The sequence below is a fragment of the Protopterus annectens genome, chromosome 4.part1, assembly GCF_019279795.1.
Source record: "Protopterus annectens isolate FY-2018-M chromosome 4.part1, PAN1.0, whole genome shotgun sequence".
In the NCBI taxonomy this organism is placed as follows: Eukaryota; Metazoa; Chordata; order Ceratodontiformes; family Protopteridae; genus Protopterus; species Protopterus annectens.
In genome coordinates this window covers 592567128-592580095 of record NC_056734.1, presented here as the reverse complement: position 1 = coordinate 592580095, position 12968 = coordinate 592567128, and the positions used below count along the sequence as shown (strand labels likewise).

The 12968-nt window shown below is 36.9% G+C and overlaps 1 protein-coding gene across 5 annotated transcripts in view; it reads right to left on the bottom strand.

Annotated features, from left to right (window-relative positions):
* The window catches only part of MASP1 (MBL associated serine protease 1), a 1330562-nt gene that overhangs the window by 1010930 nt on the left and 306664 nt on the right, over nucleotides 1-12968 (bottom strand). The gene's annotated exons all lie outside the window — the stretch shown is intronic.

Here is a 12968-nt window from a genome sequence, read left to right as displayed (position 1 = left end):
ACACTAAGGGGGGTTACACAGCAACCAAGAGGGAAAGCTGGACAGCTAGGCAATTAAATGGGCCCTTAACATGCCAAAATGTAATTTGTTAGGCAAAGCTTTTACCTATTTCACAAACAATGTTGCCAATTCTAAACTTATTTGTTAGGCTTTAGCCTTTTAAAGATTTATCTTTTGTATCACATATCATGTGGATCACTGCAAACCTAACATGGAAGGGCTGTTCTAAACATACATTTTACCTATCATGGATTAAACTGATGGTTCTTGGCAGTGGGAACATCATGTAGCAGAGTAAGCGTTACAGACGCTGTGCTTTAAGAATAAGATAAACAGGTAGAGATCACCAAAGGAAACTAGGTTGGAGCTAGATGTAAGCAATATACAAAAAGGTTAATGCTGTTAATGGTGATAGATTTCTGACAGAGAACCTTACAGTAGTCTCTCGTGAGCAACTACGGCCATTATATATATCTTCTCCACAAGAAGTTTGAAGGAGCTTTGAAACCAGAAGGTCAGAGCTGTTACGTTATAATTAGCAGAGAAGTCATGGCAAAAGGGGTAACGATCATGATTTTTGTTTTAATACAATTGTGCAGAATATACAGGACAGCAGAGTGGACTTAGATCTGAACACCTGCATGTTTAAAGGGAAAAATATATGTTTGTTTTGCATCAAGTGAGTTGGAAATGCCTTGTAAGGCTGGAATGTTAAATTTTGAATTGATAATGTTATTTCCCAAAAAACTTAATTTGTGACAGTCCCTTAAATAAGCCTACCTGAGTTTCAAAGAAATATGACAATATACTAATAGTCATAAAATCTAAGGTATAGATATGTAGATATATATTTATGTACAGGGGAGTTCACAGATTGAATTTAAACCAGCAACATTTTCATTGACTACTCAAGTTCTGACTGTAATGGGTCCCCCCATATATCTTATCTAGTGCAGTTGAAAACTTTATTGAATCCCTTAGGATCCGTAACAAGTCCTAGCAATATCTGAGTAGTCCAGGGGGTAAGGATGATGTGGGGCACTGGGGGCTAGGCTAATAGGATGAGGTCACAAACACATTGTACCACAGACAACTAAAAATCTCCCAGATCTCTAACCTTATGTGGTATAATATATAAATAAAAGAATAAATATGTTTCACTCATTTCAGTGGAAAAAAACCCTGCAAGGTTTACAAAATCCTGAAATGCACAACGGAAGCACATATAAAATCTGCCAGCTAACAAAGCGACTCATACAAAGTCAGTACATATAAATCGATAATAAAATGTAAAAATTATTTTAATATGCTACCAAACAAAACAATAGCCAAGTCCACTACAACAATCAGTAAACCAGAACCAACACCTACAAAACCACAAGGCAATAAATGACAAAAAAATATGTCCAACCCCCCAAAAAAATCACAAATAACAACACTTAAATAGTAATCACTACATGAATGTACAAAAAAGAAAAGAAAAAACTTGACAACACATGATAGCCTGTCTCCCACTGGGGAACAAATGGGCTGACTGAATGTGTAAGGGCTGAAATTTGTCAGCTGGCAGTGAAAGAAAGGCAATAAAAATTAAACCAAAATAAAAAGATAATGGTAATTAAACCTACAGAAGAAACAGAAAAGTCATAAAAATCTACATATTCTTGTTAAAACTCTTTGAACCCCAGAATCACAATGTGATGCCTTTTCTTATTTATACTTTGTTAGCCATATAAGAGATGTTTTCCAGGGATACTGTTCATCTACAATCTTGGCTACAATGACAAAGACAATCACAAGGAAGGTATGCACTTAGGAGTACAATGAAAAAAATACTGCCATTGTGACATTTAACAAAGACTGCATGTATAAAACATAGAAGATGGTGACCGTAAATAAATAATGCATTAAACATTTACAAGAATGCGTTCATTATTAATGCTTAAAAACAACATAGAAGATTTAAACTTCTTAATACATAGTACAGAACTCTATGCAAACATATTGTACAGCTTAGAGTGTGTAAGATTTTACTTGAAATACAGACAATGAAAGTGCAATTTTGTGAATGCATACTGTCCTCAAGACTGCAATATGAAGTAAATTGGTAGTACATATCAAAGTCCAAGGTACAGCAGGTATACAGTTAGTACATCAAAAGAGGAGATGTGTGACAGTCACAGTCCCTCATATCAGAAAAAGTAATCACAATACAAAAACAAATCAATGTTTTTATAATGACTTAGCAGTGTTCCCTAAATAATTACAACTTTCCTTGTAAGGAACCATTTCTATTTTATAGTTTTGTGCTGCAAATACAACAAACAGTGCCGAATAACAAATTCTAAAAGAACATCAACAATAGATTTGTATTTGGCTACATTTGTAAAGAATTGGCCTATTATATTCCTTTTATAAGATTTGCAGATCTCTTTCACATCTCCTGACTGTTTGCTCTGATGAGTATGCTGAGAAGACATTTATCTTGATGGGATACATGGCTTTATTACTGCAGTATTACTAAAAATGGGATTAGTTAGTTAGATTTAACTGACCTCCGTGTATACTGAAGTGTTAATAATAAAATCACTGTGAGCATTGCAACTCACTCCTATGGTTGTTCAGCTTTAGAGTTAGTATATTTGAAGATGTGGTGTTCAGGCTGTTAAGGGGATTGCCATTCAGCAGAAATAATTTAGTTTTGTATTTACGCTGAACTTGTTTTTGCCCTATCAATTTTTTTTCTTTGTTTTGCAGCTTGATGTAACAATCTCCTGATATACTTATGTAATCCAAAGCAAAGAGTAAAATGGTCACACAGGCAAACCATTCAGACAAAAAAATGAAAAAACACAAGAAAGATTCAGCCAAGCTACAGTCTTCACTGAGTAATAAGTTCAAACTCCTCTAGCGGTGGTCCATGGGATATATGAAAATAGACCCTTAAGGACATACCAGTGTTTCAGCCACATGACTTCTGAATGCCCATGACTATTTACTTTTATTTCTAAGTCTCTATGGGTACATTCAGAACAGTAATGCCAAACTCTACTAACTTACTACATATATGTATGTATCTATCTATACATACACACACACACACACACACACACACACACACACACACACACACACACATATATATATATATATATATACGTGTGTGTGTATGTACGTTGTTTGGCTATACCTAAGAAACTCAGAGCTGTTCTGACAAGATCAGGAGGATTACGATATTATACAGTAGAGACTAGCTTGACTGTGTCTTCTTTGCAGTTTTACTGATATATATTATGATGAAATTCAAACTGTGTTACATTATGGAAAGAAAGAACTTAATTCAAAATAAACCAATGACTGCTTCCTATGGGCCTTCCTGCTTTTTAAGTTAATGTTTGGATTTTCAGGTTATTTGGCTGTTTTTGGTTCCTCACTTATGGCCAATGTCACAAGAGTTGATTACTGATGAAGTGGATATGAATGCTAGTGGCAATACACAGTGCAATTTGACTTTGTTGACTTTCCTCCTAACCCAAAACATATAAAAATGGAAAAGATTTTTGTGTTGAATGCTTATGTTAATTTCATGTCTAATGTGAATGAGCTCCTGGTGTAAGTGGTGACATGACACCAAGAACATCAAGAACTCCTACTTAATCTTAAGTTGTGGCATGCAGCAGTGGTGGTAATCTTAAAAATCCTCTAGGTTGTTACCTGGGTCAACTCACAGTTTAAAAGATTAATTGAATGGCTGGTTCAAATAAGTATTGTGTTTGGCGGTGAATGACAGTGAGCTGGCCAAAGAGTGAATAATCATGTAAAACTGAGAAGGAAAAGATTTTCTCTTTTGAGAAAATGCTGAAGAAATGTACAGAGCTTCAAATGGATAACATTTTTTTTTCTGGACTGCATGCAGCAGGTACCTTAGGGTCTTTGGCTATATAAATTTTCCACTGGTTTGCAAGAAAACTCCTTGGTACATGGGGAACTTTAGGAGTTTTTTGACACGATAGGCATGGTGTTCATGCCTATTGTTATAAAAGACAATAAGAGAGAAATGGTTAAATTGGAGGGTGAGATATGAAATCTTCCGATTGACATTCTCAACTATTTACTCTTTCCATCCTGGAAGAGCTGTATCAAAAGGTGTTCAGGAATGTTGAACAATATTGCAAACAACTTACAATGCGAAAACAGAAAAAAATGGTTTGTGATGGAGATGACTACAATCAAAAAAGCCTATCCACTTTTGGGTACCAGAATGATGGAAGAGGTATTAAATGATGAACAAGTTAATGTAGTATCTAATAGTATCGGTGATGTCATTCCCAACAGCTATCCTAACCAGGGTGAGGCTTTTTTTTCAGTGGTGCAATGGTGGCTACTGAAAAGATCTGTGAGACTGATGGAGAAGGGGTTGGTGAATTATAACAATGGTTGGGGCAGACAGGGATATGTTCATTCACTCAATTTTAATCCATGGAAAGAGAAGAATGTGGGAAGGTGGACATCCCATGTATCAAGAGGTACTATAGTTGATTTTGGTGGCTTTCAAATTTTCCATTGTAGCCACCTTGATATAACACCCAGTATTTATTACTCTGTTTAATAAAGGGTTTACATTTGTTCCATCCAGTAGACCCAGTCTTGATACATTAATTGAAAAGAAATTATTCACCAGAATGTTGAACTTGAAAATATTGATGGGTCAAGTAATCAATGATTATGTTTCTGTTAACAAAACATTGTGAATAAACATATATATATATATATATATATATATATATATATATATATATATATATATATATATATAAATAATCCACCTTTATTACCCCCATTGCCTTGTTTGAAAAGATGTGCAAGAATGATTTAAGGCATATTTTTCTGTAATGCCCATTCTTTGTTCTACAACCTTTACTATGAAGAAAAGGTTTTATTAGAGAAAATTACAAATGATAGCAATATTAGGGTTATGAAGCCTGACAATGGTGTGGAAGTTGTTATCATACATCAGTTTATATATTCACACAAAATGATGGATTTCTTGAACAATTCAGAGTTCTGTGAAACAGTATCAAGGAATATGGTGAATATTTCCCACCAAAGGGTAGATTCTATAATGGAAGATTTGTCTTTAATTATTGAATTACCCAAGCAATAGATGGATTATTTCATTGTTAGGAAACCTAGGATTCCATCTATAAGTAGACCCCCATTACAACTTATTGTAGCAGTGGGGCTGGGTGGGGAGGTGAGTTCAAAAACAGAACCCCTTGAAAAACATTTTAGGTTGAAAGAATTATTTAATGACAAATGTCTTGGTGTTTTTTGAATGCTTTAGTAATAAAACCTTTTAGAGATAATGGCCTTTTTGTTATAACCGATGTCCAGGATTTATTCCATGTCATTCTGCACAAAAAGGGTATAAAATGGTTGTTGGAGGCACTTTCCAAAATAACTACTTTGGAACAAAGTGATTTGGCTCTAATCATGACATGTATGAATTTAGTTTTGATAAACAATTCTTTTTTTTTTCAAGGGAGAATACTATAAACAGAATAAAGGAGTGGTTATAGGGGCTGCTTCAGCCCCATACTTGCAATTATTATGTGTTAGTGGGAGATCATTTTATTTTTCCTTCAAGATTTTATACACACATTAACTGTTATTTTCATTGTTTGGACTAGATTTTTCTTATCTGGACAGGTACTTTATTGCAATTGCAGGAGTCAGAAAACCATTAATTCTACAACATTGTTCTTGGACTTTACCATGGCCAGTATTATAATGCAATTAATTTCTTAGATGTTTTAAGAACTGAAATTCTTGAATGTAGTAATCATGATTCTAGTATTTACAGGAAACCTTCTTATTCAAATGGGTTTCTGTATTACACCAGTAGTTATCTCAAGTGACACATGAATGATTTGATTATAGGCCAGATGGTAAGGTGTAGTGTATTAGTATAAGAAGATCCACTTCTCAATTGAACTCCAGATTTTGAGGAACATATATCTGGAAAGGGACTACTCCCACCAAATGATGGAGGTGGTAGTGGGCAAAGTTGCTGGGGCAAGGCAAGAAAAAATTCTGCTACGTCTGTTAAAAACCTGCTGTTGTAAGAGAATAGTCTAAAGGTATTACTGCTCAATTCTAGGAGTCAAAACAAAAACTCCACTCCCTAGAAGCTCTCTTCACCCCAGAGAATACTGATGTCTGTATGATCACTGAGACATGGTTTAAAGCCGTGGACAGCACAATGACAGTGCAAGTTTATAATGCCTTCCACATATTTATATCAGCTACTACACAGACAGGGACTAAAGGTGGAGGTGTCTTGATTTACATAAAAAATAAATATACCTCAAGGCTGGTCAAACAGAACAATGCACTGGAGCTACTCCACATTCAAATCACCATCAGAAAAATCCAATACCACTTCCTTACAAGCTATAAGTCCCCCTCTATGACCAGGGAAACCCATGCTATGTATTTAAACTTATTGGAAACACTCACCATCCAACCCAATACCATATCCGTGGGTGACTTTAATTACTCCACTATTAACTGGGAATCCTATGTGACACCAAAGGTACAGGCACAGGGATTCCTGGAATCTGTAAACGCAAACTCTCTAGACCATATTTTCACAATACACCAACCAGGGGTGCAACCACACTGGATCTGGTCCTCACTGATATGGGAGAGTGCTGCACACCCCCTAGTCTAATGTCTTCCCTGGTAAGGTCAGACCACAAAATGGCCTCCCTTGAAGTGAAAATAAAATCTGGACCCCCAGCTAACCCTGGAATGCTCAGGAATTTCTCTAAGGCTAACTTCCTGCTATTAAGTGATAACCTGGCAAAATTTCAAGTCTCCATAATCCTTGAGAACACTGCTGCCTATGAGGAGCTGTTCACAGAAACCTTATACAAACTTGTTAATAGCTGCATAGAGGCAGCTGTACCCACCAGGAAGAAGCACGGCTCTAACTCACAAAAACAGCAGCATCCAGCAGGATAAAAACACTCTCATCAAACTAAACAAACATCTCAGAGGACAAATAAAGTCTACCAAAGCCAAATATGAGACAATTTTGGCTTCCCAAGCCAAGGACAACCACAAGGCATTCTTTAGCTATGTCTACAACCTCAAAGGCAATACACAATTGTGTGCAGAGTTCATTATAAATGGAGCCACCTATACTGAACCAGAAGGTATAGCAAACCTACTGACTGACAAATTCAGCTACAACTTTACCCCTTTCTTGCCTCTCAACCTTCCATTAGGAAGTACCATCAAATATAACTCACCCCGCTATTACTACGGAACAGATACCTAATGATCTCTCTATGACCAAGAACACTGCATCATTTGACCCACACAATATCCCAGGATGCCTTCTAAATAGAATGAAACATGACCTATCAGGCCCTCTGGAATTGCTATTTAACTGTAGCCTCCAAACAGGCTTCATGCCTCATGAACGGAGAACAGCAACAGTCATCCCTTTGCACAAAGGTGGGTTATCTACAGACCCTGGAAACTACAACTCCATACGTCTCGCTAGTTTTATATGTAAATCCATAGAAAGAAGTATTGTGGAAATGATCAATAATGATATAGTAAACCTCCAGACACTGGACCTGACCCAGTTTGGTTTCATCAAGGGCAGGTCATACCTACTCAACCTGGTGGACTTCTTTGAGAAGATCACCAAAGCAATGGAAGAGGGCAAAATGCTTCATACTGCCTACCTTGACCTGGCCAAGGCATTTGAAACAATATCCCACTCAAGCATTGTTTACAAACTCGAGAGGTTAGGTACAAAACCATATGTCACCTGGTGGACAGCCAAATGGCTCACAGACAGGACCCAGGAAGTTAGAATCAGAAAGTCCACCTGTACAAAGAGGCCAGTCATAAGTGGAGTCCCTCAGGGATCAGTTCTTAGACTGCTCCTTTTTGGCATTTACTTTTCTGAAATTAAGGCCAATGTCAATGGTCTCTAGCTGACTAAATTTGCAGATGATTGCAAAGTAGGAGTTGTCATTTAATCCCACACCAACACAAATGTTCTCCAGCAAGGGCTGACACAGATAAACAACTAGTCTCGGAGCTATGAACTAAAACCAAATGCCAAGAAATGCATACTAGTATCCTTCAGGAAGTCATCCACTCCTGGTAACTATCATATTGACAACACCCCTTAGAGTTGACCCAGTAGTCAGAGACTTAGAGACACACATAGCCAATACTCTAGCCTTTGACCATCATGTGTCTACAGCAGACAGGAAATCATTCTATGTTGTACAACTTATAAAAAAAGGTATGACATCTAGGTCCAAGGAAGTCATTGTTCCACTGTATTCAGCATTTATCAGACCTATCACTGAGCACAATGCCCCCTTCGGTGTTATGTACCTAACCAGACATATCCAACAAATGGAACATCCACAGAGTTTCCTCACTAAACTAATACAGCGCATAAGTAAAATGTTCAGTGCAGACTGCCTCAAGACCCAGTCCCTATATTTTGTCTTCTACAGGCTGTTGAGGGGAGATCTATGCCTGACATACAGGGTATTGTCAGATCTCACTTTGGTGGACCTCCTGCATATCCACAAAACAAACAGTACCACAATTACCTATTCTAAAGATACAAACATCGCCTGTGATATAAATAGGACCTGCTGGAAAGACAGGTATGTATCCCACAGACTACCCCATCTCTGGAACTGGCTCCCCATCTATGTGAACAAAGTTCCTCCCTAAAACAATTTAAGTGTAACTTGGACAGTTGAATGGAAAACAGCAAATTCATCCCTGGCTTGGCACCCATGTCCCTAATGGAACACAGGCAGGCCCCTGCTTGCAAGTGTTTAATCTCTCGAGTCCCTGCTGACACTTGTCAAGGATACCAGAACTTGTCAGAGATTTGGGATGCATAGTTAGGTTTAAAAAGACCCTTGTGGTCATTAGCCTAGTAAACACCTATAAACCTATGAATCTAAATATTACCAACAGTAATTATTCCAGAGTTGTGGTATTGCAATTCAGAGCCATGGTATTGCAACTTAATAACAATGCCACTGATGTGAAACAAGTAATTGGAAGGAATTGGATAAATGTCTTTGACTGGTTTGATTTGATTAGTAAGGTGGGTGACTCATCTGGGTTCATTTATAAAAAAAGGACACATTTAAAATCCCACTTAGAATATGTGAAAGGGACCAAAGTGGAAGTTTAACAGTGTATAAATAAAGACCTGAGAAAGTGCGGGATAGTTAGGCAATGTAGGTACATTCACAACAGTGTAAATTTGATCTTGGATACCCTCCCTATGGTTATAAGAAATAATAGTGTTTGATATGTCCTGCCTTTTATGTGGGTAAGACTGAAAAGCCTGTGAGTTCTAGGATGTACCAACATAACTACAGCATTAGGGTGGGGAATATGAATAATAAAAGTGTAAACATGCTAGATAGTAGGTTGACTTAAAAAAAATCTTACTTTATGTTGCTGAAAAACTTAATGCGGGTGTTGGGGGGTAACTGTGAAGCTCAGTTAGAGTGCAGCCAGAGAGCTGTATTGGCAATTAACTTAATCCCCTCAATATTAAATGCTAAATTATGTATTACTAGTGCTTTAGCAATGAGAACAGCTATTTATAAAGCTACACTGCTAAAGGATAAATTGTGATTTATTTATGAGTAATGCAAAATCTGGTTGTTACGTTTTACACATTTTAACTGAATGTTTTAATTATTTATCTTGGATCATGTGATGTTTTGAGATGTATTTAACTATTGGAAGGAAGTGATGTTTTTTTAATTCTGATGAAGTTCCGGTTGTGCCAAGTTTTGGAACAAAAGTGCTTAATTCAAAATAAATTAGTGACTGCATCCTACATTCCTTCATGTGTTTTGATATATAAAATTGATTTATATTGTTTAGTTGAAAGCTGTAAATGTTAAACCCCAACCTACAAGACCAAAATACAAAACACCAAACATTAAATAGAAAACAGCTTTTTTTGAAGTGGGTGCAAGCCCCCCTGCATAATCTATCTGGAGAGGTCTGCTCCCAAACCTATTATATGTGTACTAACTCTGAGATTACAATACTGGGGAAAGGGTACATTCCCCAGTCTCTACTATTTTCCAGTCTCACACAGCTGTTACCTGTTTTTTTCAATGGCCAATGTTCTGTATGTTGACCTTTCAAGTGTCATCACTTCTGATTCCTCATTTAATAGGGACACATGCTGGGGTGCCTCCTGTGCAAAGTCTCTATGTCCTCCCTGCGGTCACGTGGGTTTCCTCCTGGTGCTTTGGTTTCCTCCCATATCCCAAAAACATGCTATAGGTGGATTGGACACTTTAAATTGGCCCTAGGTGTGAGTGTGTGCATGTGTATGCCTTCTGTGGAAGGCTGGGTGCCAGGCAGTCAACTTGACACTGTACAAACTCCACTGCCAATCATTCTGCAGACTGCCCCTAGCTGGGAAAAGCCAAAATATATATATATATATATATATATATATATATATATATATATATATATATATATATATATATATATATCTTATATCTATATCCATATCTATATATATATATATATATATATCTGTCTATACATATCTATCCCTCTATATATATATATATATATATATATATATATATATATATATATATATATTTATATGGGTCTACTGTATAAGTTCGAAAATATACTTCTTTGAACTCACACAGTAGACCCTGGGTTACGCAAAAGAGCACTTAATCAAAAGTGCACTTTTGTGAAACCTGCTTCAGCGAACGGGCTACTACTGATTTTAGTGCAATAGTTACAGACCTTTGGGTTAGGGTGTGGGTCATGGTAAGGGGATAGCTAGTAGGCTATCCCCTTACCATGACAGCACCCTAACCCTAAGGTCTGTGTCTACCGCACCACAGTGGAGGATAGCCTGACCTCCACTGTGGTGGGGTAGTCACTGACCTTAGGGTTAGGGTGCGGGTCATGGTAAGGGGATAGCTAGTAGGACTATCCCCTTACCATGACCCATGCCCTAACCCTAAGGTCTGTAACTACTGCACCACAGTAGAGGACATAGCACATTTTCCTGCTGTCCTCCACTGTGGTGCAATCTGTTCATAGAAGCTGAGTTCGCAAAAGTGCACTTTCAAATAAGTGCACTTTTGTGTAACTGAGCGGTCTACTGCTCTTTTTCGAAAACGTGGTATTCGATGAAAAGCAGTAGACCCATATATATATATATATATATATATATATATATATATATATATATATATATATATATATATCTACATACGGATTCATTTTATAATCTCAAAATACTGAAATATCGAATTTCAGTATCTCGGGACTATAAAACTAAACTTCTGAAATAGCGAAACCCCATAATCGCGAATCTGGAAATGTCAAGTTTGCAGTTGTGGTGGTGGGCTATGTGATGTGGGATGTACTGTGAGCCTGATTTACAGTTTGGTGTGTGGATATGGTTGGAGATCAAGGTAAGTGAATATTTTTTAAGGGTCTTGGGTAGGGATTTGAGTGTATGTGAGTGTATTCGGAAGTTTTAGGTGTGGGTTAGGGTAGGTAGGTAAGAGTATGAGTGTGTAAGTGTTGAAAGTGATGGTGTTTGTACATTTGTGATGTGTGTGTACAAGGGGACTGTAGAGTGTGTAGTGGTGAGTTTACTGTCTTTTTCTGTTTGGTGTGACCTCGGATATATAAGTAGTGGTGGTTTGGGGGGCACAGCCCACCCCACATGGGGGTGCAGGGGGGCTTGCCCATCTGCTTATATGTATGTTTGTGTATTTTTATTGTGTCTGTGTGTTTTGTTTGTTTGTTGTAATGTAGGGAGGACGGTGTATGTGTTGTGTGGTGTGTTTACGTTTGCTATTTTGATTGCGCACTTTTGGGGTTTTGGTGTTTTATTTTTTTGGCTTTATAGTCTCAAAATACTGAAATTCGATTTTTCAGTATTTTGAGATTATAAAGTAAATCCCTACATACACACACACACACTCACATAAATATATATATATATATATGTATATATATATATATATATATATATATATATATATATATATATATATATATATATATATATATATATATATATATATATATATATGTATGGATCTACTATCGAAATCGAAATTACACTATTTCGAAATCCAGTAGTAGATGCCCACTAACACGAAAGTGCACTTCACAGAAAGTGCACTTTTGCGAACACCACTAGAACGGACGGGCAATATCCTCCACTGTGGTGCAGTAGTCATGGACCTTAGGGTTAGGGCTTGGGTTAAGGACAGTAGATAGCTAGGTATCCACTATCCTTAAGCCAAGACCTAACCCTAAGGTCTGTGACTACTGCACCACAGTGGAGGACATAGGTCCGTGACTACTGTACCGTGGAGGACATACAATTTCCTCCACTGTGGTATGGTAGTCATGGACCTTAGTGTTAGGGCTTTGGTTAAGGATAGTGGATGGCCCTACTAGCTATCCACTATCCTTAACCGAAGCCCTAACCCTAAGGTCATTAACTATTCGTTCAAGTGGTGTTTGCAAAAGTGCACTTTTGGTGAAGTGCACTTTCGCGTTAGTGGGCATCTACTACTGGATTTCGAAATAGTGTAATTTCGATCTCCAGTATATATATATATATATATATATATATATATATATATATAAATAAATATATATATATATATATATATATATATATATATATATATATATATATATATATATATATATATATATATATATATATATATGCACACACACACACACACACACACACACACACACACACACACACAGACAAACACATATTGGGAATGGTGGACTTAACCCCAAGTCATGGGGTACAGGGTGCTTGCCTCCTTTGAAACAATGTTTTTTGTGTTTTACAAAGTTATGAA